Source organism: Rana temporaria, chromosome 1 (assembly GCF_905171775.1).
Source record: "Rana temporaria chromosome 1, aRanTem1.1, whole genome shotgun sequence".
Taxonomy (NCBI): Eukaryota; Metazoa; Chordata; class Amphibia; order Anura; family Ranidae; genus Rana; species Rana temporaria.
Window position 1 is genome coordinate 328,990,247 of NC_053489.1, and position 26,158 is coordinate 329,016,404.

Genomic DNA, 26,158 nt, shown 5'->3' on the forward strand with positions numbered 1-26,158 from the left:
TAAGATTCTGTACCTGCAAGTCTTCAGTATCTTGGCCGTGCCTACACAGTAGCTCTTTATAAACATCTATGGGCCTAAGTCACAAATATATGTAGTCTCACGAGACAGCCCCAAAGAAACCCACGGGATCTACTGCAGTGGCGATGTCAGAACACTGAACATGTGGTGCAGGATAAAAAACACAAGAGATCCTGATGGTAACTATGCAATAGATGTATCTATTAAAGTCATTGCTTCAAAAATGACTTCACTTTACTATCGCTTGTTCCTTTAGTGCCACGTACACACATGAAAACGGACCGATGGATTTTTTTCATCAGATATCCAATGAATCTGACTTTCCTCAGTCTTGCCTACACACCATCAGTTAAAAATCTGTTTGTGTCAGAACGCGGTGACGTAAAACACTACGATGTGATGAGAAAAATGAAGTTCAATGCTTCCGAGCATGCGTCGACTTGATTCTGAGCACGTGTGGATTTTTAACCGATGGACTTGCCCACAGACGATCGTTTTTTTCTGTCGGTTTTTTAACCATCAGATAATTTTAAAACAGGTTCTAAGTTTTTTCACCGATGGGAAAAAAAACGATGGGGCCCACACAAGATCGGTTCGTCCGATGAAAACGGTCCATCGGACCGTTTTCATCAGACAAACCGATCGTGTATACAGGGCATTAGACTTTGCTTAACCTGCTTTTTACATTTCCTCTGTACTAAACTGTGAAAACATTACTTAAAGCACTTTAAAGAAGCTTTTTGTTACTAAATATATCTCTGTGAAAAGTCAAATCTAAATTCTGCTGAGAAAATAATACCTAATCAAAACACATTAGTGAGCGAGAAGAAAAAAACACTGTGCCAAAAGAGCAAACTTAAAACTACAAAATTATAAGAAAAAACACTAGATGCTGATTAAATCTGCTTTTATTAAATTGTAAATGTCATATATGTATTTAACATTTGAAGTGCTGTCAGTATGGTTATTATTAGAGATGAAGGTTCTATGAAATACAGGTAAATCATATGCATTACATTTCCATGCTGAGTGCATTCTTTAAAAATGTCTTAAATATACATTTTTGTTACTAGACACTTAGATATAGCTTAAATGATTCGAAATTAGAGGCTATTTACTTGGTAACGTATTTAGTTTAGTTTGTTTCAGGGGGAAATAAACTGTTGAGGTGGACTGCCAGGTTTTGCCATTTTGTGCATCCAAAATCAGCAGGCAGTGGGTGCTCCATTATTCGCTGCTGAAATATGAAAAAAAAAAAATCATCAAAATCATGTGTGCAGCGTACAGTATGCAAAATGTATATTCACTTTGCAAATGTTATTAAGTAACGTGAAGCTGTGTTCACATTAGATGACCAATCATGTGATGATTAAATCATGTTTTTTACATTTCTCACATACATACAGGTTTTCAAAGTAAACACATGTTAAACCAATTTGTTTTGCTAGGTGAACAGTGTTATATATTAAATGAACAAATTTAGAAAGTTTTACAATAAAGGTCAGGCAGATGTCAAATGTATTAGAAGGTAGAGTTGGGACACCCTAATAAATAATTCTTGATTTTTTTATATGGAGGTCTCAGTATTGACAGTATTGACTGACATGTGTTTGAGTACTAATAGATAATACCAGAACGCAGCTGAACATATTTTCTTCTGCAAGAGAGTTACCATTTACTGCCCAGTTAAAATGGGCAAAATCGGGGGGGTTGAGCCGGCGGCCGATGGCTGATGGTGGTGTGAGAGAGGAGCTCTGCCACACCGGAACATACCGCAGCCCATCTTTAGCGAAGATTTTGGTCTCTACTGAAAGGGGAGTCCGAGGGGCACACGATCGCCAGCATGGCCAAACGAAAGGATAGAGAGGGGCCGTGCAAACTTACTGACTTTTACCCCCCAGCGACAGGCCACGAAATCCAAGATGGCACTGGCCCTGGGAGCAGCACATCCTCCTATGCAGCTAAAGAAGCCAACAATTCACTGCCATCTGCGGGTGAGTTACCCAGTGAAGGCAATCCACAGCCACCCTCTCCCTTTGATAGCCCTGTTAAACAGAAAAGAAGGATTGGGGAAGCAGGGGAGGCCCGGGATGATGAGGGGAGTGAAGGGGACAATATGGATGAATAATCCACATATGGCCAGCATTTGGATGCATTCCCCACCCCAGGTCAGCTCATCCTGGATACAACAATGAAAAAAATGCTGCAAACACTGCGGGGGGGGGGGGGGGGGGGCGCCTTCAGCAGGACATGACAGCTTTTATGCAAACTACACAAAGCAAACTTAGTTCAGTCAGCAGAAGGGTTGAATATGTGGAGCAGAAAATGGAGGAATTTACTCATAACGAATTGGTTGATTGATGCTCACTTTGATGTTGAGGATGAACTTAAAGCTATGCACCTTAAAATGGCAGCAATTGAAGTCAGGGCCCACAGGAATAATATTAAATTCAGAGGGATTCCTGAATTAATTAAACAAGCCAAACTTTCTGCAAATCTGCAAAAGCTCATGACAACAATCCTGACATAATAACAGACAGGGCCCACAGACTGCCTAAGCTGACCTTCCTATCTGACCAGACCCCTAGAGATGTCATAGCGAGAATTCACTTTTACCATGTCAAAGACCAGCTAATGAGATACGCTAGATAGAATCGAAGTTCGCAGGAATTGCACTCTACAGTATGCTGACTTATTGCAAGCAACACTAGCAGCACGGCACACCTGGTCCCCATCACTAAAGTCCTGTGGAACCACAAAATCTTATACAAGTGGGGCTTCCCGGCTAAATTGCTAGTAGGCCGCAGGAAAATAGGGGGGACGAGAGAGCGCCCTCCCCCCCTCCTGAACCGTACCAGGCCACATGCCCTCAACATCGGGAGGATGCTTTGGGGGTCTGTGACCCCTAAAAGCACCATGTCCCCATGTTGATGGGGACAAAGGCCTCATCCCCACATCCCTTGCCCGGTGGTTGTAGGGGTCTGCGGGCGGGAGGCTTATTGGAATCTGAAAGACCCCATTAACAAAGGGGACCCTCAGATCCTGCCCCCCCATGTGAAATGGTAAGGGGTACATTGTACCCCTACTATAACACAAATAAAGTGTAAGAAATAAAAAAAAAACACACAGACACAGTTGGAATAAGTCCTTTATTAAAAATAAAATAAAATAAAATAAAAAAATATTCCAGGGGGCGTGGCTTGGCCCGCAATGTAGACGGCAGCTTAATCAAGGAGCTTTGTCGTTCTCATAGCCTGAGACCTGTCTCTTTGCACTTCCCACCCGCAGAATGCACAGGAGATCCTACGGCACCCCGCACACGAGATCCCGCCGCTCTTCGGCTGCCTGCAAAGGGAGAGATATCACTGATATTTTCAAGATTCAATCGTCCTCCCGGAGCAGCACGGCAAAATCCAAGATGGTGCCACCGCACATAGAGGACGACTACAGTGAGGATTACCAATCTGCCCTGGAGGAGAATGGTAAGGGGCTTCCCCGCAATAATCGCCCCCTCACATACGATGAAATGACCGGCATCGCCACAGACATTAAGTCCACGTTCTCGGCAGCCATTACAGACCTAAAGTCTAATCTCATGGTGCTTAATGGGAAAATAGCGGCGGCTGAAGCTGATGGGAGACATAGAGACAGGGCGATTTGCAGAATGGAAAAGGTCTCATTCTCCCACTCGGAGCACTTTATTGAAGTCAATAGACATTTAGAAGACTTAGACAACAGAGGGAGGAGATGCAATATTAGAGTAAGGGGGATCCCGGAATCCGTGGAGATGGATCAAATCAGACTGGCGCTACAGAGAGTCTTCAACAGCCTGCTGGAAAGGCCTGAAGACACAGCCATTGATTTTGTAAGAGTGCACAGAGCACTTAGAGCCAAAGGCCCTGACTCCCAGCCACCACGTGACATAATCTGCTGCCTCCAGAGTTTCCCATTGAAGGAGGATATAATGAGGAAAGCCCACAGGAATGAAAGAATAGTAATCAACTGTGAAACAATCATGCTTTTTCAGGATCTTTTTTAAGATCACCCTGAAGAATCGCAGGGCGTTGTGCCCTCTCCTAGACAAGCTAAGAGATACACCTGGCGGTTTCCATTTGCCCTCCTGGTAAACCATAATGGTAAGCAGCACATATTGCGCTCCCCCATAGATCTACCGGAATTTTGCAATGCAACTAGATCTGATTGATCTCCCGGATTGGTACTAGGAATTCCGCCTGCCGCCTATGGAAAGAAGCCCACAAAGCTCTCCACTTACTTCCCCGGACAACAGGTCCTCAAAAAAGATGAAGGCCTCGTGCTGGGGGGGGGGGGGCTCTCAAGCCGGCTCTCAGGCTGGGACTCCCAATCTTAAGCCTCACTCTTCCAGGGCTCTGGATGAGTATTGATCAAGGAGGTTTTACCCCCTCTGTGTTCAATGAGAGATACGCCCCTCGAAGCGCACTGTTGTTGAATGGGCTATAGCTTTGGTTGGGGAGGGTGGGGGGGGTTTGTGTTATTTCCGTGTCTGTTACCACTCTGTACCACGTTTAACTTGCAGGTTGAAGTGTCTACCAGGAACTAGAGGGGACAATATATATGGTGTCCTATTGGATCTTCTGGGGGATTGCATGTTATATGAGAATCTTCTCAAAAGGATTTTCAGATTTCCCCGCCTTACTTGTAAATTTTCTTTTTCTATGCACATTCTGCTCATTTTATGTCTGTTTCTATTTTGTTAAACAACAGAAATGTAATCTTGTGGTAAGTTCTGCATGTCATAAGCGACTAATTTTTGCTTATCTCGTGCAGAGATGACTCATACGATTTTGATTGTTTATACCTGGGCTGTGAGTCAACCACCCCTGACCACACGACTCACTGTACCAGTTCATTTTACTCAGCTATAGCTCAGTCCTAAAGTCGCCTAACTAACCCCCACATAGTGCTTCACAGAAGGCCTTGATCGGCTATACGGGACACACTGTTTAGTTTTCCTCAAGACCTTTTTCAGGTTCAGAGGAAGATCACCTTACCTCCACTTACTACTTTTCTTCCATCGTAATTCCCCCCCTCCTCCTTCCCTTCTCCCTTCCCCCCTCCCTATCCTTCCCTTGCTCTCGGCTCTAAGCCTATCACTTTACCTGTCCTTCTCGTTCCTGACTGTTGCACTGAAAAGAATCAGGCTATCTCAGTGTTATACTTGTTTTGACTTTGCTTCTCATTTTGTTTTCTGACTAGTTGCTCTCACCAACAGCAGACCACCGTCTCTCTCTGAATTCTTACCATGGCATACTCATCTCTCGACCGTAACCCAACAGTGATATCTCACAACGCAAAGGGGCTGAATATCCCCGAAAAGCAAACTACTCTCTTACGGGAACTTAAAAAAGGTAAGCCGCGGTTGGTTTTCCTACAGGAAACACATTTTAAAACTGCCCAAGTGTCCAGGCTCACTGACTCCTTTTTACTGAAGCGTATCATGCCACAAACAACCTAGCAAAATCCAAGGGTGTTTCCAACCTGATAAGCAAGCATGCTTCCTTTGAAATCACAGATAAGCTTTTGGATCCAGAAGGAAGATATATCTTCCTGAAAGGGAACTGTTGTGGCATTCCACTCACTTTAGCTAATGTTTATTTTCCCAACTCCTCCCACCTCTCATTCTGCCAACGTATGTTATCCCTGCTAAAAGGATTTAGTTTGGGTTGGTTGTGTAATACTAGGCGGGGATTTAAAAAATTGTGGAAATATACTGCGCAGGTCTAAGTGAATCAAGAATTAATAAATAGTAAAAAGTAATATTAATCCTATAGATGAATAAAAATAAATGTGAATGCTGCTGCAGCAAGAATGTCAGATAAAACATATACAGAGTGCCAGGTTCACCACATTAAGCGAGTCGGGTTATTTCCAGGCCTCACACTTCAGTGAATCTGGCAGGTGGAAGACGCTAGCGCAGTTGATGAACAGCTCGAGCAGTTTTCGACTGGACTTCCTGAGGGCCGGCCAACTAAGCCACTTTCTTAAGACCATGACACCCCCCCCCGCGGGCCGTACCCTTACGTCACTGGAGGAGATGTGCGAAGAGACGGGAGCGTTACCTCATGCGCTCTCGTTGCTTCATGCATTACTAGTGGAGCCCCCAGAAAGCTATCAACTCCCGAGCCTAGGGAAGTGGGAACAAGACCTGGGAGCCCAATTCACAACTAATAAGAGACAACATATCTTAACATTCACGCACAAATCATCGATCTGCGTTAGAGTCCAGGAGACTAATTACAAGCTTCTGACAAGGTGGTATAGAACGCCAGTCGTGCTGAATAAACTGTTTTCAGACGTATCGGATCTTTGCTGGAGATGCCAGCTAGAGAAGGGGACTCTGATGCACATCTTTTGGACGTGCCCACGCATTAGGCCATACTGGGAAGAAATCAGGCGAATCACTCAAAAATTCACGGATCGAAGGGTGCCGGATGATCCGGCATACTTTTTGCTCCACGCGACAGACACCCCGGCGCGGATCTATAACAAATCCATTGTAAGACACTTGCTGGACGCTGCTAAAGCCTGCGTTCCATTGTGCTGGAAGTCACCGCACCCACCGACTGTATCCATGTGGCTGAGGAAGGTGGACGAGATTGGCTGGCTAGAAGATTTGGTCCTTTCAAAACAGGATAGAAACGAACAATACTCTCAGACGTGGCAGCTCTGGACAATGTTCAAATACTCAGAGGAGGGCCAGGCCCTCAGAGGTGAACATCAGACCCCACAATTAGACTGACTCTCCTGTGCCTGCCCCGAAGCCCTCCTGAATGCGAGGCCGGGGCGGCCACTGGAAGTAGAAAGCCAGATGTAACTGGATGTCCATGGTCGCGAGACCCCCCCCCCCCTCTTTTTTCTTTTTCTCTACCCCCTCCCTCACCCCCGCTTTTCTAGCTAACCTTATATTCTCACTTTGCTGGTCTGCCTACCTGAGCAGTTCCGGCATTCTTCCTTCCTTTTTCCTAACTCATTTCGCTCTTAGAAAACGGAAAAGATATGGGAGGCTGGGCCACGGTTGCAGACTGTTATGTTTAGGCGATGCCACTTGAATTTATACACATGTACACTGACTACAGCTGTTGTATTGTTATTGATGTGGTTCATGTGGACCAGCCTTGTATGTTGTGTAAATAAAAAAAAAAAAAAAAAAAAAAAAACATATACAGAGTAATAGAATGGTAAACTGCGCTGCGTGAACTAATAAATCAATACAATAATAGTTATTGATAAATGCAACATGTGTCTTCATAGTAGATGAATGTGAAACCACATAACAATTCAGATTTTTTTTTAATAAAATTAGTACAACATAACCGTGATGAAATGTGCACAAGAAGACATCTATGCAAACCACAAAACTTGGTGATAATAATTTAAAAGTTCATAAAGTGTTGATTTCCCAAGTACTTCCAAAGTGAATCACAATCAAGGTAAGTGCCAGGAATATCCCAGGAAACAGTGTTTGTCTGCAGGATAGAAGAAAGCCTCCACCTCTTAATTAAAATCTGCTTACCAGATTAATTCGATCTCCAATGAAATCAGAAGCGCGTCTGGCTCAATAGCTTTGCTGGTTCCTAGGGATTCCTGTGTATGGTCTCAAACTTTATCTCCACTAGTGAGCCTCAAAGCAAGTAAAAAAAAACATTGAACCCGTTGGTTGACACCTCCTCGGGTAAATCTTACATTACCTACAAGATTCTTAAAAGAATCAAAATTACTTTAGGCTCCATGCAACTGATAGACTCATGTCGTTTTCTACCCCCATACCAAACATAGGTATTCAATCCATTTCAGATCACGTCCTATTTCCCTTTCCCTCAATTTGACCAGACCCTCTCCCAAGCCCAATTCCTGGAGACTGAATACTTCGCTTTTGACAGACCCACAACTACTCCCCGGCATTCCCACAACCATTAGAGAATTTTTTGATCATAATGTTACGCCAGATCTAAACCCCATGACGATTTGGGAGGCCCACAAATGCACCGTAAGGGGAGAATTAATCAGACTGGGAACACACATTAAAGAGAAAGGGAAAAGACCATCAGACTTCTTACGGATAAAATGTATAGTCTTGAAACAAAACACAAACAATCCATGTCTGAACACTCTGCTCGTTCCCTATTAGACACCAGGAAATCCCTCCAACAACTTTTGGACTCTAAAACGAAACAATTCCTATTTTTTAGGAAAAAAGTATATTACGAACACTGCGATAAGTCAGGTAGATTCCTAGCCAAGGCTCTGAAAGATGCCAAAAACTCCCAGAACATACTAGGTATAAAAAAAAAAAATTGAGCAGTAGACGTCAAAACAGCCAAACATTTCCATGAGTACTACTCTAGCTTGTATGGACTTCCTGCCCCGGGAGACCCTCCAAATTCATCTAAAAATAGACGTCAAGTAATTTAAGACTGTTTGACAGAATCCAACCTCCCTACTTTGTCAGACAACTAGAATCCCCAATTGAGAAGTCCGAACTTCAACAGGTCATTAAAGACCTTAAAGCAGGGAAGAGCCCAGGCCCAGACTGCTTTACTTCTATTTATTGTAAGACCTTTACAGATCTCCTTCTTGATCCTTTACAAAAAGCATTGAACTCCTTGTCATCTCCTAGGGACTTGCCGCCCCCATTTCTTTCTGCACATATAACAGTTCTACCAAAACCGAATAAAGACCCTCTACTCTGCGCTAGCTATAGACCGATTTCGCCCCTCAACATAGACGTCAAGCTTTTGGCGAAATTACTCACCAACAGGCTTAGACCACTGTTACATGATATCATAGGACCAAACCATGCCGGCTTTTTGCCTGACGGGAGTCCAGAGATAATGTCACCAAGGCACTTAATCTGATTTACGCAGCACGCACACGAACGGAAGATCGAGGGCCTTCTCCTGTCGACTGACACTGAGAAGGCCTTCAATCGGGTGGCATGGGACTATATGCTAGACACTTGCCAGTTTATTGGGTTGGGCTCCCACATGAGGACTTGGATCTCCTCTCTATAAGAATCCTTCAGCCCGAATTAAGGTTAATGGCTCCCTATCTGACACGTTTCAGATAAGCAATTGAACATGACAGGGCTGTCCCCTCTAGCACCTCCTTTTTATCCTTTCCCTAGAGCCTTTCATAAGAAGGATTCTGGCGGAAAAGGCGATACAAGGTTTCCCGTTGGCAGGCAGGGAGTTCAAGATTGCGGCGTATACGGACGACCTGCTCTTTTTTCTGACTAACCCCCACATCTCCTTGCCATCACTAATGAAATAATTCTCCTTGTTTGGCTATATATCTAATTTAAAAATGTATTTCTCTAAATCAAAGGTGATGAACATTAATATACTCACAAACTCACTTGAGAAACTTAAACCTAACTGTCCCTTTAAGTGGGGAAAGATTTATGGTATTTTTATTATTTTTATTATTATTATTATAATTTTTTACTAGTAATAGTGGTGATCAGCGACTGCAACATTATGGCGGACAGATTGGACACTTTTGACACTTTTTTAGGACCATTAGCATTTATACAGCGATCAGTGCTATAAAAATGCACTGATTACTGTGTAAATGTCACTGGCAGGGATCGTTAGAGTGAGAGAAATAATTCTAGCCCTAGACCTACTCTGTAGCTCAAAAAATGCATAGAATTTTTTAAACGTTGCCTATCGAGATTTTTAAGGGTAAAAGTTTGACGCCATGCCACGAGCGGGCGCAATTTTAAAGCGTGACATGTTGGGTATCATTTTACTTGGCATAACATTATCTTTCACAATATATAAAAAAATTGGGCCATATTTATTGTTGTCTTATTTTTTAATTCAAAAAAGTGAATTTTTTCCAAAAAAAGTGTGCTTGTAAGACCGCTGCGCAAATACGGTGTGACAAAAAGTATTGCGATGACCGTCATTTTATTCTCTAGGGTGTTAGAAAAAATATATATATAATGTTTGGGGGTTTTAAGCAATTTTCTAGCAAAAAAAAAACTGTTTTAGTCTTGTAAATGCCGAATCTGAAAAACAGGCTCGGGGCTTAAGTGGTTAACAGTAGGGTGCGATCAAGGGGTTAACTGTGTTACCTAGGAAGTGATTCTAACTGTGGGGGGGTGGGACTGCCTGGCGAGGACCCTTCAAATCTGAGATGAATTTTAAGGAGGAACCCCATGCAAAAAACAAGAAAATAAAAGAGGAAGATCCCTCCAAAAATCAAACTAGGCTCTTTTCTGACCATGCAGCCTAGGTGGCCAGGAAAAGAGGAAGCAAGTATGCAGTGCCCTCCCTGAACCATACCAGACCACATGCCTTCAACATAGGGGATACCTTGCCAGGGGTGACCACTTCACAAAGTACCTTGTCCCAATGTTGATTAGGAAAAGGGCCTGTTACCCACAAACCTGGCCCAGTGGTTTTGGGGGTCAATGAAAACAATGAAAAGAAGGTTTATCAGAATTTGGAAGACTCCTTTAAAAATAGGGGTGGGACAGATACCATCCCATTTGAATTAATAAACAATATTTATTACCCCTACTCATTCACAAAAAAAATTGCACCCTAGAAATAAAAAGCCTAAATATTTGACAATTGCTGTATTAAAAAAAAGTGCTATGGTGTATATCCATTGTTAATCACATCATCCAGCAATCAATCATGAAGAATGATGGGTATTTGGTCAATGATGTCACCCCTTTGTTTCCTTTACTATTAGGGACCTGAATATGTCATTCAACACACATAAAGCAATTTGATTTGATGTGTCTCAGCAGAATAGTTTTTTTCTTCATTTAGTGGGGTGGTAGCCATTGTTCTTCATTAACAACATGGACCTGTATTGCTGAACAATGTGATTGACAATGAATGTAGATTGTGTTACATTTTTCTTTTTAACCACTTGCCGCCCGCCATTAGGGATGAGCCAAACACCACCAGTTCGGTTCGCATCCAGAACACGCGAACGGACCCAAAGTTTGCGCGAACATTCGAATATCGTTAATGGGACTCAAACGTGAGAAATCAAAAGTGTGAATTTTAAAGGCTAATATGCAAGATATTGTCCTAAAAATGGTTTGGGGACCTGGGTCCTCACCCAGGGGACATGTATCAATGCAAAAAAAAAGTTATAAAACCGGCAGTTTTTTCGGGAGCAGTGATTTTATGATGCTTAACCACTGCAATACTGGGCACTTGTACACCTTCCTGCCCAGACCAATTTTCAGTTTTCAGCGCTGTTGCACTTTGAATGACAATTGCGCGGTCATGCTACATTGTACCCAAACCAAATTTTTATCATTTTGTTCCCACAAATAGAGCTTTCTTTTGGTGGTATTTGATAACCTCTGGGATTTTTATTTTCTGCAAAAAAAAAAATTTTTTTTTTGTTTCAGTTACAAAACTTTGCAAATAAGAAAGTTTTCTCCTTCACTGATGGGCACCGATAAGGCAGCACTGATGGGCACCAATGAGGTGGCACTGATGAGGTGGCATTGATGGGCACTGATGATGGGCACTAATATGCGGCACTGATAGGCGGAACAGATGGGCACTGATAGGTGGCATGGATGGGCACAGATAGGCGGCATAGATGGGCACAGATAGGCAGCATGGATGGGCACGGATAGGCGGCACGGATGGGCACGGATAGGCGGCATGGATGGGCACTTATAGGCGGCATGGATGGGCACTGATAGGTGGCATTGATGGGCATGGATGGGCACTGAAAGGTGGCACTGATGTACTGTAATGGATTTTACTGATGGATGCCAATCAGTGCCAAACAATGCCTGCCAATCAGTGATGCCCATTGTGGGCTCTGATTGGCATCCATTATGGGCACTGATTGGCATCCATTAGGGGCATGGTTTGGCATCCTTGGTGGTCTAGGGTGGCATACCTGGTGGTGGGCATCCCTGGTGGTCTGGTGGCATCCCTGGTGGTCCAGCGTGGGCATCCTCGGGGGGACTGCACTGATAATCGATCAGCACAAACCCCCCCTGTCAGAGGAGCAGCCGATCGGCTCTCCTCACTCGCGTCTGACAGACGCGAGTATGGAAAAGCCGATTACCGGCTCTTCTTGTTTACATCGTGATCAGCCGTGATTGGACACGGCTGATCACATGGTAAAGAGTCTCTGTCAGAGACTCTTTACCTAGATCGGTGTTGCGGGGTGTCAGACTGAGGCTCAATATCCTGAAGACGTCATATGACGTCTGGTCAGGATATTGAAACCACTTTCCTGACGGGAGCTGTGGTGGCTCAACGCGATTGGCACTGTGCTGATAAGCCATTCACCTCTGCAGCTAGGGGTTCGGATCCCGGTCTCGGCTACATGTGAATTGAGTTTGGTGGTCTCAGCCCGGCTCCCGGTGGGTGTGCTATGCGAGGTAAGCCTGAGCTTAGTACGCCCCCCCCCCCCCCCACAAAAACCACCACACTTACACGCACTCGAAATTGGGTTAACATGCACACACTTTGACCACGTGGTCTCTAAAAAGAGAGGCAAAGGACTAACGGGGCTGGTTGAGCGGGCTAGATCCTCTCACTCCCTTATAGGGAGTCCCTCTGCCCCGTTGGGCTTCAATGCGGAGCAGGTAGGGCGGGCTGTGTGGCAGGGCCCCCTCACACACCCGCCATTGCCACCCAGGGCATGGAGAAAGGTGGTAGATTGCCTCTGGGGGAGGCCTGCCTACTCCCAACTCCTGCAGTCCGGCTCCTCTCTCGAGTACACGCACAAAATACACTTAAAAAAAAAAAGAAACCACTTTCCTGCTGTCATTTTGCTATATGGCGGGCGGCAAGTGGTTAAAGTGGAAAAATAAAAGTGAAATATTCCTTTAAATATCACACCTGGGGGGTGTCTATAGTATGCCTGTGAAGTGGCACATGGTTCCCGTGTTTTGCACAAAATGACATTTATAAAGGAATAAAAGTCATTTAAAACTGCTTGCGGCTTTAGTCTGCTTTCACACTGAGGTGCTTTGCAGGCGCTATTGCGCTAAAAATAGCACTTGCAATGTGCCCTGAAAGAGCCGCTCCTTTATATCCAGTGTGAAAGCCCTCAGAGTTGCGCTGCCAGCCGCATCTTTGAGGTGCTGTAGAAGCGGTGTACTGTATCCAAGTGGGTAATATAAGGTTGGGAGATATCAACTGGAGGGGGATCCTGAGTGGTGTGGTAGGAAGCTGCATCCATTTGGAAAAGTGTAGTTTTTTTCCATGCTTTAACTGATGCATGTATGGTTGGAGAGTATAGGTGAAGGTGTTGTGTATGGGTGGTTGTGCTGTATAGCCAATGTTGGAGGTCCTTGCCTGGTATCATAGTGCTTTCCATGTTGTGCCATAGTGAGGTTGGGTGTGTAGACACCCATTCTTTTACTTGGGATAGTATGGTGGCCAAATAGTAGTCTTTCAAGTCAGTGTAACCCATGCCTCCTGCTACTCTGTGTTTTTTTTTTTTCAGAATGGTATTTTTATTGGGTTTTAAAAGAACAAAACTAATATTGTCACACAGTGTACAATACACAGATATCAAACATATCATGTTATCAGAGAAAATTAAAGAAATAGAAGGTACAGATAAACAATGTCCATAAGTACAGAGCACAGGGGTGTTCAGTATTGCATATCGAAAATATATAATGTAAACAACTCGTAGATAAGTAATAGAAATTCAAAACCAACAATAATAATACAATGCTTACCGTATTTTCCGGCGTATAAGACGACTTTCTAACCCCTTAAAATCTTCTCAAAAGTCGGGGGTCGTCTTATACGCCGGTAACCTAACCTTACCTTATCCCAGAATCGCGGCCGTACGATTTTTCAAAAGCCGCGCCTCCGACGTCTTCTGTTCCATGATAGGCGGAAACAATCAGCTTCCCAGGAGGCACTGTGTTCAGTGTCCGCCTATCACGGAGGCCCTCTCATCCTGTGTTTGGTGTCCGCCTATCACGGAGGCCCTCTCGTCCTCGGACGAGAGGGCCTCCGTGATAGGCGGACACTGAACACAGTGCCTCCTGGGAAGCTGAATGTTTCGCCTATCACGGAACAGAAGACGTAGGAGGCGCGGCTTTTGAGAAAACGTACGGCCGCAATTCGCATGTCTTAGAAAAAGGTAAGGGCACAGTCTGGTCATGTAATGGGGCATGGTCTGGTCATGAAATGGGACACGGTCTGGTCATGTAATGGGGCAGGTCTGGCATGTAATGGGACAGGTCTGGCATGTAATGGGACAGGTCTGGCATGTAATGGGGCACGGTCTGGTCATGTAATGGGGCACGGTCTGGTCATGTAATGGGGCACGGTCTGGTCATGTAATGGGGCAGGTCTGGCATGTAATGGGACAGGTCTGGCATGTAATGGGGCACGGTCTGGTCATGTAATGGGGCGCGGTCTGGTCATCTAATGGGGCACGGTCTGGTCATGTAATGGGGCACGGTCTGGTCATGTAATGGGGCACGGTCTGGTCATGTAATGGGGCAGGTCTGGTCATGTAATGGGGCACGGTCTGGCATGTAATGGGGCACGGTCTGGTCATGTAATGGGGCAGGTCTGGTCATGTAATGGGGCACGGTCTGGTCATGTAATGGGGCACGGTCTGGTCATGTAATGGGGCACGGTCTGGTCATGTAATGGGGCACGGTCTGGTCATGTAATGGGGCATGGTCTGGCATTTAATGGGGCACAGTCTGGCATGTAATGGGGCACAGTCTGGCATGTAATGGAGCACAGTCTGGCATGTAATGGGGCACAGTCTGGCATGTAGTGGCATAGTCTGGCATGTAATGGTGGCACCGTGAGGCGAGGCATGACTAGTAGGAAGGGGGTAGTCTTATACAGTGAGTATATCCCAAAACCAACATTTTGGCTGGAAAATTAGGGGGTCGTCTTATACGCCCAGTCGTCTTATACGCCGGAAAATACGGTATATAGTTCAAGATGTGGTAAGTGGCATAGGAGTCCCATATTCTGATCGATCCCAAACTTTATCAAATAGGGGGATGATATCATGTACAGAGGCCGTTAAATATACCATCCTCCGAATCTCAGCTATCAAATGGAGCAATCTGGACCACAGAGGAGGTGCAGTAGACAACCAGCACAATGGAATAAGCCTTTTAGCAGCTAACAAAATATAAGAGATAAGACGATTGACTTTTTTGGTTATGCCTTAAAAAGGGTGACCCAACAAATAATTTAAGGGATCGAGTGGAAGGGACATATCTACCACCTCCACCATCATGCTAAAAGAAGTTGGATCATAGAACACTGCCAGAAAATATGAAATAAGGAACCTGTGTCAGTCCCGCAAAGCCAGCAGCACGACGATCATTCTCAAAAAATCGTCAAAAAAGGCCCACACTAAAGAAATTTTGGAATAACGGAGAGACAGCAGCGCCCTGCACATGCGGAGCTCTGCGGTGTGATGCAGTCGGTGTGCTGCCCTTAAGCTGGCCCCTGGAGGGCATCCTGCCTCATTAGAGATGTGCCTCCTTCTCCTCCTCTCTCCTATCAGGCACCCACATGGAGTCAGTGACCTCATAATCCCCTCCCTCCTCATCACTGTAGCAAACCTGGCAGTATGCTGCAGCTGGGGGAACATGACTGCCAGATTGCTGTCCTTTTTGAGCCCCCCCCCTCTCTCTGGGCTCACGTTACTGCCTTCCTCTAGCTGGGTACCATCATCGGAGCCTTCAAAATGCTGCACATCCTCTTGCAGCATGTACCCAACACTGTGGTCAAACAGTTTGGGGGACTCCTCAGGAGGACATGGTGGGGCTAGGGAAGGAGTGACTGATGCCATTGAACAGAGGGAAGAGGCCGCGTTGGCAGCTGCTTTGCCAGACAAAGTACTCTGAGCATGGTTGAGAGAGAATGAGGAGGATAAGGAGGATGAGGACGGCTTGGTCATCCACTCTACTAAGTGTTCGGCATGTTGCTGCTCAACACGGCCAGCTGCCGAAACAAAGGACGAGCGTGTCCCACGGCAACGTGCTGATGAGGATGCACCGTGTCCACGACCAGCACTGTTGCCTCTAGACGCAGAGCCTGCTTGCCCTCTTTTATCAGCTTGTGACTCTCTGCCTCTCCTTGTTATCCTTCCAGACATACTAATGGCCTGCAGGGAGATGTAGCTGCACAAATACTGACAATACTTGCAGATCCCTGCCTGTGGTATTAATATGAGAACACCAACAATTGTATTCATATAGCTTTAGGTGCACACTGTGCAGAGGACACAGTATACCAAGTGAAAATACTTGCTGATCGCTGCCTGTGGTATTAATATGAGAACACCAGCAATTGTATTCACGTAGCTTTAGGTGCACACTGTGCAGAGGACACAGTACACCAAGTGAAAATACTTGCAGATCACTGCATGTGGTATTAATATGAGAACACCAGCAATTGTATTCACGTAGCTTTAGGTGCACACTGTGCAGAGGACACAGTACACCAAGTGAAAATACTTGCAGATCACTGCCTGTGGTATTAATATGAGAACACCAGCAATTGTATTCACATAGCTTTAGGTGCACACTGTGCAGAGGACACAGTACACCAAGTGAAAATACTTGCTGATCACTGCCTGTTGTATTAATATGAGAACACCAGCAATTGTATTCACGTAGCTTTAGGTGCACACTGTGCAGAGGACACGGTACACCAAGTGAAAATACTTGCAGATCACTGTATGTGGTATTAATATGTGAACACCAGCAATTGTATTCACGTAGCTTTAGGTGCACACTGTGCAGATGAGACACTACACCAAGTAAAAATACTTACAGATCACTGCCTATGGTATTAATATGAGAATACCAGCAATTGTATTAACATAGCTTTAGGTGCACACTGTGCAGAGAACACAGTACACCAAGTGAAAATACTTGCAAATCCCTGCCTGTGGTAATAATATGAGATTACCAGCAATTGTATTCACATAGCTTTAGGTGCACACTGTGCAGAGGACACAGTACACCAAGTTAAAATACTTGCTGCTCACTGCCTGTGGTATTAATATGAGAATACCAGCAATTGTATTCACGTAGCTTTAGGTGCACACTGTGCAGAGGACACAGTACACCAAGTGAAAATACTTGCTGATCACTGCCTGTGGTATTAATATGAGAACACCAGCAATTGTATTCGCGTAGCTTTAGGTGCACACTGTGCAGAGGACACAGTACACCAAGTGAAAATACTTGCTGATCGCTGCCTGTGGTATTAATATAAGAACATCAGCAATTGTATTCACGTAGCTTTAGGTGCACACTGTGCAGATGAGACACTACACCTAGAGACAATACTTTAAGATCACTGCCTGTGGTATTAATATGAGAACACCAGCAACTGTATTCATGTAGCTTTAGGTGCACACTGTGCAGAGCACACAGTGCACCAAGTGAAAATACTTGCTGATCACTGCCTATGGTATTAATATGAGAACACTAGCAATTGTATTCACGTAGCTTTAGGTGCACACTGTGCAGAGGACACAGTACACCAAGTGAAAATACTTGCTGATCGCTGCCTGTGGTATTAATATAAGAACATCAGCAATTGTATTCACGTAGCTTTAGGTGCACACTGTGCAGATGAGACACTACACCTAGTGAAAATACTTGCTGATCACTGCCTGTGGTATTAATATGAGAACACCAACAATTGTATTCACGTAGCTTTAGGTGCACACTGTGCAGATGAGACACTACACCAAGTGAAAATACTTGCTGATCACTGCCTATGGTATTAATATGAGAACACTAGCAATTGTATTCACGTAGCTTTAGGTGCACACTGTGCCAAGGACACAGTACACTAAGTGAAAATACTGCAGCTAGCACAATCACCTGCCTGTCTGAATAGGAAGAGCATACAGGAACAGATCTAGCTAAACTCAATGCAGTGTATAAATATATATACACTGGGATGCATACATATCCTCTACACACTGTAACTGTAACTGACTTGCCTGCCTGCTCTATCCAACTCAATTAAAATTACACTGACTCTCTTTGTCTCTGTCTCTATCTTTAACCACCGCCGCAACACACTAAACAAGGCCGACTTCCAGGAGGTCTTATATAGTGTGGGACATGTACTAAATCCCCTGAGGCATAATTGGCCAAAGCCACCCTGGCTTTGGGCAATTATGGCTCTCCGTTTTTTGCGCGCTGTGATTGGCCAAAGCATGCGGGTCATAGTGCATGCTTGGCCAATCATCAGCCAGCAATGCACTGTGATGCCGCAGTGAATTATGGGCCGTGATGCGTCACTCAAATTTGGCGCGAATGGCCCATAACGTTCGCAATTCGATGAACGAGCGAACATATGAGTTTGACTCGAACACGAAGCTCATCCCCACCTGTCACTATAACATGCTATACTACCCTAACCTGCCACTATACCACCCTTTACTATAATTTACAGGGGCTGGTTTGGGGTGGAGGGGGGTGACATCATGTTTTACTGCACCAGGTGACACCAACCATAGTGGCCACTGCCATTATGATATAGTACCATTATTATATAATTATTCAAAATAAATATATGGTTAAACTTCAAAACTGACTGTATTTTCCAGCTTCCCTCTTTTCTAAAATGTTGCTTACATTTTCACATGATACACATTTAGCTCTTTTAGTCATGCAAAGGCAGGAAGCTGACCCCTTTAGCACTCTCTATTTCCTTGGCTGCTGTACAGTAAATTTTGTTTAGCTCACTCCTCTTTATTGCTGTACAGCAGGATTTTAATCTATAAAACATATTTTTTATTTAGATAATATACCCTGAAAGATATATTTTGGCACAAAGGTGAACTAATAATGCTACTGTTTTGATATATTAAACTCTATTCTAATTGATTGAAAATGGTGGCTTTATGTTGTAAAACATATTTTGTAACAGACAAACAACTGCAGAAATGTTAAAACATTTCACACCCAGTAGACAATTCATTATTTTTGCTTAAAATTTGTATTTCATATGGCAAATTCTTATAAGTATTTTTATGTTGTTAAACTATAAAATAACTTAAATCTACTGTATACAGTACATGCTGAGTCAAATTAGAGAATTAATGGCATAACTGAAGATAATAAATGATTTAAGGCAAAGCTTAGTCTCTTCCTGTAAAATGTCCAAAAGTACATTTTATCACTTGTATTAATTATTTTAGATGTTCAATTTAAATAGATAAATGTATGTAATTGGCATCATTAATCATAATTAAAATGCCTCTCTGTTGATAAAATAACCGATGAAATAATACGTAGCACATGGTAATACATTTACCCTTTCTGTAGTCACTTATAGGAAATAGCAGTACCTGGTACATCTCCACTGATTAAGCTATTAAAGCAGAAGTAATTAAGTCCATTTATCCTGCCAGACGACTGCAACATTTACAAATATATATGTTCTAGATTTTTAAACATTTAAGACTACACATTGTCTTTGGATATATTCACCAGTAAAAGAATAGCAAGCAAGTTTCACTGCAGTCATTTAGGGTAAAACTATAACTTGCTTTAGTATTAAATGTAGTAAATACAGTTCACTTAGCAAAATATTACAGCTACTTTAAATCAAAGAAAAAGTCTTATGAAGTTAAGTTGCAGGCATGCCAGAAAAATATATTAAGGGTGGATTGTACATCTTTTTTTAATAATTATAGTAAAATAAAATAAAGCTATCCCACTAGAAAAAAAAAGTAGAAACTATAATAATATTTAAAGAATAGCACTACATGTACATTTAGGCATTTCATGTTTTGTAATTATATTAGAACTGGCACGGGAAATTATGATTTTGATGCAGATGGCTAGCTTATGTATCAAATTAAGTGGATCTAAAGAATTCCTAACTAACATAGAATTAATTAGAGATGCTCTTTAACCACTTAAAGGGGTTGTAAAGGTAATTGTTTTTCCCTAAATAGCTTCCTTTACCTTAGTGCAGTCCTCCTTAATTTACCTCATCCTTCGATTTTGCTTTTTTTCCTTATTTCTTCTGAGAAATCCTCACTTCCTGTTCTTCTGTCTGTAACTCCACACAGTAATGCAACACTTTCTACCTGGTGTGGAGAAAGCCTCTTGAGGGGGGAAGGGGCGAGCAGGAGTGTCAGGACGCCCACTTACACAAAGCTCCTTTATCTATCTGCAAAGTAGAGAGCGTCCTGACCCTCCTGCTCGCCCCCTCCCCCCTCAAGAGGCTTTCTCCACACCAGGGAGAAAGTGTCACATTACTGTGTGTAGTTACAGACAGAAGAACAGGAAGTGATGATTTTTCAGAAGAAATAAGGACATTTAAAAGCAAAATCGAAGGATGAGGTAAGTAAAGGAGGACTGCACTAAGGTAAAGGAAGCTATTTAGGGAAAACATTTTTTTACCTTTACAACCCCTTTAAGCCCCAGACCAATATGCAGCTAAAGGACCTGGCCCCTTTTTGCGATTCGGCACTGTGTCGCTTTAACTGACAATTGCGTGGTCGTGCGATGTGGCTCCCAAACAAAATTTACGTCCTTTTTTTCCCACAAATAGAGCTTTCTTTTGGTGGTATTTGATTACCTCTGTGGTTTTTATTTTTTGCGCTATAAACAAAAATAAAGAGACAATTTAAAAAAAATGCAATATGTTTTACTTTTTGCTATAATAAATGTGAAGGACTTTTATGCAATTGCCTATATGCTTCAGTTTAATTCTCTCCCTGCTATTTTAATGTCTGTGTGTTATGTGTAGAAGGTGATTTCATGTGGACCCGAGTGACTCATTCCTCTGCATAACAGACTGTTGAAATGCTAATGTCCCATCACCAGCCAGCTCTCTATTCTAAAGGGTAATTGATCTATTGTGTGTATGAAGAAGACCTGTGTTTACCCTTAAGAGATGTGTATTGTATCGTCAGGCTAAATGATTAGATAATTGGCTCATGTTAATTATTCTGATTGCTTTGTTGTAGTAATTAACTTCACTGATGTCATTATCTAAAGAAATGTGTCTTGTCAGGGTCGGCACCAGAGTGTCTACCTATAATCTGTATGGGAGCCCCAGTGTGTGAAAAGGGGTGGAGATTTCATTGTTCTTTCATTGATGATTAGCTTGTAAACTGTATATAACTAGCAGAATGCTGCCATTAAAGTGTGTCTTGTTCCAGCATTAAGCTTTGGCTCATGTATGGAGTATTCGGCGATTCCCGGGATATTCCTACTCGTAGAATATTGGGTGATTTTCTTTTATGGGAAGATGGGAATGCTTGACGGGGATATTTTCTACTACCGTCACATAAATATCCCCCAAAAATATATAAACAATGTTTTTTTCCTCAGTTTAGGCCGATACGTATTCTTCTACATATTTTTGGTAAAAAAATCGCAATAACCATTTATTGATTGGTTTGCGCAAAAGTTATAGCGTTTACAAAATAGGGGATAGTTTTATGGCATTTTATAAATTTTTTTTTTTACTACTAATGGTGGCGATCAGTGATGTTTTTCATGACTGCGACATTAGGGCGGACACATCGGACACTTTTGACACTATTTTGGAGCCATTAACATTTTTACAGCGAAAAGGGCCATAAAAATGCACTGATTACTGTGAAAATAGAACTGGCAGTGAAGAGGTTAACTTGTAGGGGGCGCTGAAGGGGTTAAGTGTTTCCTAGGGAGTGTTTACTATTGTGTGGGGGCGTGGATTTGCGTGTGATGTCACTGATTGTCGTTCTCTATGACAGGGAACAGACGATCAGCAGTCACACTAGGAAGAACGGGGAAAGGTTTGTTTACACTTACCTCTCCCTGTTCTTCAGCTCTGTGACCTGATCATGGGATGCCAGCGGCGATCGGGTCCGCGGGCGCAGTCACAGAGCACAGGACCAGGTCGCGACCCACGCCTGGGCTCTTAAAAGCGAAGTACAGGTACGTGCCTGTGCCCTTCTGCCGACATATATCGGCATGAAGGGGTCCTTAAAAGGTTAAGTAATGAGAAAAATTAAGGGTGCAGGTGGCAGTCTGAGAGTCTATGTCTGCAGGAGGCAGATATGACCCACGACCAAGCAGCTCGAAGCTGAGCAAGAAAGCTCCTGGAGGGAGTTTGACTAAGTAAGAGTGAGTGAGCCAGGAGGCTGAAGTTTTCTGTTATACAACAACGGTGGAACCCCGTGCAAGGGAAGATTTTTATGTGAAGTTTAATTTAAATAAAATTGGGTTGCTACGCCCTTAAAAATACAGTCTGGACTGACTGATTTTCCTTAAAACCCATATACAGTGGAACCCCGGATTGCGGTTAACGAGCGTTTCGCGATACGAGGACTGTATTTTTGTTAGGTTTTGAATTTATTACTATTTTAAGTGATAAACGTTTCCTTCATCTTCATTGAAACATGTTAATTTTGAAGGTTGCTGAGGATAAGCGAAAGGTCATTTGCTGTGCGTTACATCTATATTTGAAGTTGTCAGGACATTGGGTGGAGTTATGTTACTTAATATACACAAGTGGGTGTTACTTTTGTGACAGTAGCATCATCACCTTCCTTGGAGCGATGCTAAAAGTAAATATGCTTAGCTTAGCTTTAAGAACAGTATAAGAAACCATGTGATTTGACTAGCGAGTTAGGAAGATGGTGGGGAAGTGACCCTTCACTATGGAAGGTCGGGGGAAGGGACCCGATATCTCATTCCTCCTTCTGAAGCAACCATCTTACAATGTGTTACCAGCTGTCATTATGTAAGCATTGGTGTAGATTCACGTACCTGCGCTTCTTGTTACGGCGGCGCAGCGTATCGTATTTACACTACGCCGCCATAACTTACAGGAGCAAGTGCAGTATTTACAAAGCACTTGCTCCGTAAGTTGCGGTAGCGTAGAGTAAATGGGGCCGGCGTAAGCACACGTAATTCAAATGGGGAAGGGGGGGCGTGTTTTATGCTAATATGTGATGACCTGACGTGATTGACGTGATTTACGAATGGCGCATGCGCCGTCCGTGTACATATCCCAGTGTGTATTGGTTCCAAGTACGGCGCAATGATGTATTGGTTTCGACGTGAACGTAAATTACGTCCAGACCGATTTGCGAATGACTTACGCAAACGACGTAAAAAGTTAAAATTTCGAAGCGGGAACAACGCCCATACTTAACATTGGCTGCGCCTCCTAATAGCAGGAGCAACGTAACGGCGAAAACGACTTACGCAAACGACGTAAAAAACTACCGCCGGGCGCACGTACGTTTGTGAATCGGCGTAACTAGATAATTTGCATAATCTACGCTGAAAACGATGGGAGCGCCACCTAGCGGCCAGCGTGAGAATGCACCCTAAGATATGACGGCGTAAGAGACTTATGCCAGTCGTATCTTAGGCTAATGTCGGCGTATCTTGCTTTCTGAATACAGAAAGAAGATACGCCGGCGCAGATTTGAATTTACGCGGCGTATCTATAGATACGCTGCGTAAATTCTCTCTGAATCTACCCCACTGTCTTTTGCTTGTCTTTCTTGAAGAATAAACACACACTTTTGAAGATAGCCTAAGGCCACGTACACACGGTCGGACAAAACCGATGAGAATGGACCGAGGTTCAGTTTCATCGGTCCAAACCGACCGTGTGTATAGCCCATCGGTCTGTTGTCCTTCAGTCCAAAATTTTAAAACATGCTTTAAAATCGAACCGATGGCACGCTGCCCGATCGGTCCAAACCGATGGTTAGTACAGAAAGCATCAGTTCAAAACCCGCGCATGCTCAGAATCGTTTTGGAACGATGGTGTGTACACACATCAGACCATCAGGCCACTTCAGCGGTGAACTGATGGAAATGGCCTTTCAGACCATTCTCATCAGTTCTTGAATTTTGGGAACGAAACGCCTAGGAAGAAGACACTAATAGAAATGACAAGTCTCATTTACATTCTACAATTTTCTAAAATCCTAACTCGGTTTGTGAGTGTTGTCTCGTAAAACAAGCAGGATTCAGGCCAAAGCATTTGGCTTGAGGCGGGGGGCGCCGTAGCCGAATGGAGCCGAACGGCGCAATTCAGAAGCGGCCGGAAAGGCCCAAGGACAGTTCGGGTGACCTTGGCAAACCTCGGAAAGGCTTGTGAACGAAGTCCTTGGGCCTTACCGGCCATTTCCAAGGCTCTCCGCCCCCCCCGCCTCTGGCCGCATGCAGTATTGCATGCCATTGAAGTCAATGCAGAACAAATTATTTTCGTTTCCATTGACTTCAATGGGAAACTCGCTTTGATATGCGAGCACTTTGGATTACAAGCATTCTCCTGGAACGGATTATGCTCTTAATCCAAGGTTCTACTGTATCACTAGAGCTTAATCACCCCACATCATCACAGTTGGTGGATAAATTGGCATTGGACACGAATGGCGCTGGTCCAGATCTTTGCATGCCGGAAACCGTGAGTGTCAAGAGACTGTATGTATTGCTGTTGCTGTCTGTCTTAAGGAGACAGTACACCAGAATTTTTTTCTGAAGGAACTGTGCATCTGTTGCTGCAAAGATGGATGATGTTGCCCGTAGCAAAATTCAAGGTGGATCGTGAGACCTATGGTGGATAGTGGAATGATCCTGATGAGAGTCCGGGCTGGTGGGCTCAAGAGGAACTATTGCAGCCAGTTGGAAATAGCTGGAGAAGCTCTGCAGGCAGAGTACAGTCTCCCATAGCAACCAACGAAGTGTCGTCTGGATGGTGGGGCTCCTATAAAGAGGTGGCTCACTATTCCCACAAAGAGGGCTGGGAGGCCCGAAAAGGACTTGCCTTGCTGCAGTGATATGTTCAGTGGGGAGGCAAGTGTTAACGTTAAAAAGCTTGATGTCTGCAATGAAACTCCATCTGCTCATGCTGATGAGGGTGGGGTACAGCAACATGGTGTGGTCAAAAATGTGTTGCCACAAAGCAGGTTAAAACAAAGTAATGTGTTTAATGTTGAGAAGTGTAATACTGACAAGAGCAGCGTTTCAGATGCTGTTGAGTCTCTAGGACTGTCTAGGTCCCATTTGGACAATGTAGTCCAGCAGAGCAATACCTACTGGGATGACTAGGCCAAGAAACTAATAGCCATGCTGGAAGAAGCTTTTGCAGCTAAAGGGACACTATGGCTGCTGTGCCCGGAGGGGTGTCTGCAGAACAGCCTATAGGCCAAGGTTGTTGCAAAAAAATAATCCTCTCATGACTGAAGGGCCCAGCGAGTGTAAACGTACAGCAGATGTTTTGTCCATGAAGCATAAAGAGAAAAATGTGTTTGTGACAGACCTGTTTAACCACTTGCCGTCGCCGCACCGTCATAATACGTCCACAAGGTGGCTCTCCTAGGCGAGATCACGTATTATGACGTCCTACCTTTTAGCCGCCACTAGGGGCGCACGCGCGCCGCCGGAGGCGCGCGCACGCGCCCCCCGCTCGCCCCCGACTCCCGTGCGTGTGCCCGGCGGGCGCGATCGCCGCCGGGCACACGCGATCGCTCGGTACAGAGCGGGGAACGGGAGCTGTGTGTGTAAACACACAGCTCTCGTTCCTGTCAGCAGGGGAAATGCTTTTCTTCGGTTCATACACTGTATGAACCGAGGATCAGTGTTTCCCCTAGTGAGGCCACCCCCCCCCCCCCACAGTAAGAACACACCCAGGCATACTTAACCCCTTCCCCGCCCCCTAGTGTTAACCCCTTCACTGCCAGTGGCATTTTTATAGTAATCTAATGCATTTTTATAGCACTGATCGCTATAAAAATGCCAATGGTCCCAAAAATGTGTCAAAAATGTCCGAAGTGTCCGCCATAATGTCGCAATACCAAAAAAAAAATCGCTGATCGCCGCCATTACTAGTAAAAAAAATATTAATAAAAATGCCATAAAAATACCCCCTATTTTGTAAATGCTATAACTTTTGCGCAAACCAATCAATAAACGCTTATTGCGATTTTTTTTTACGAAAAATATGTAGAAGAATACGTATCGGCCTAAACTGAGGAAAAAAAATGTTTTTTTATATATTTTTGGGGGATATTTATTACAGCAAAAAGTAAAAAATATTCATTTTTTTCAAAATTGTCGTTCTATTTTTGTTTATAGCGCAAAAAATAAAAACCACAGAGGTGA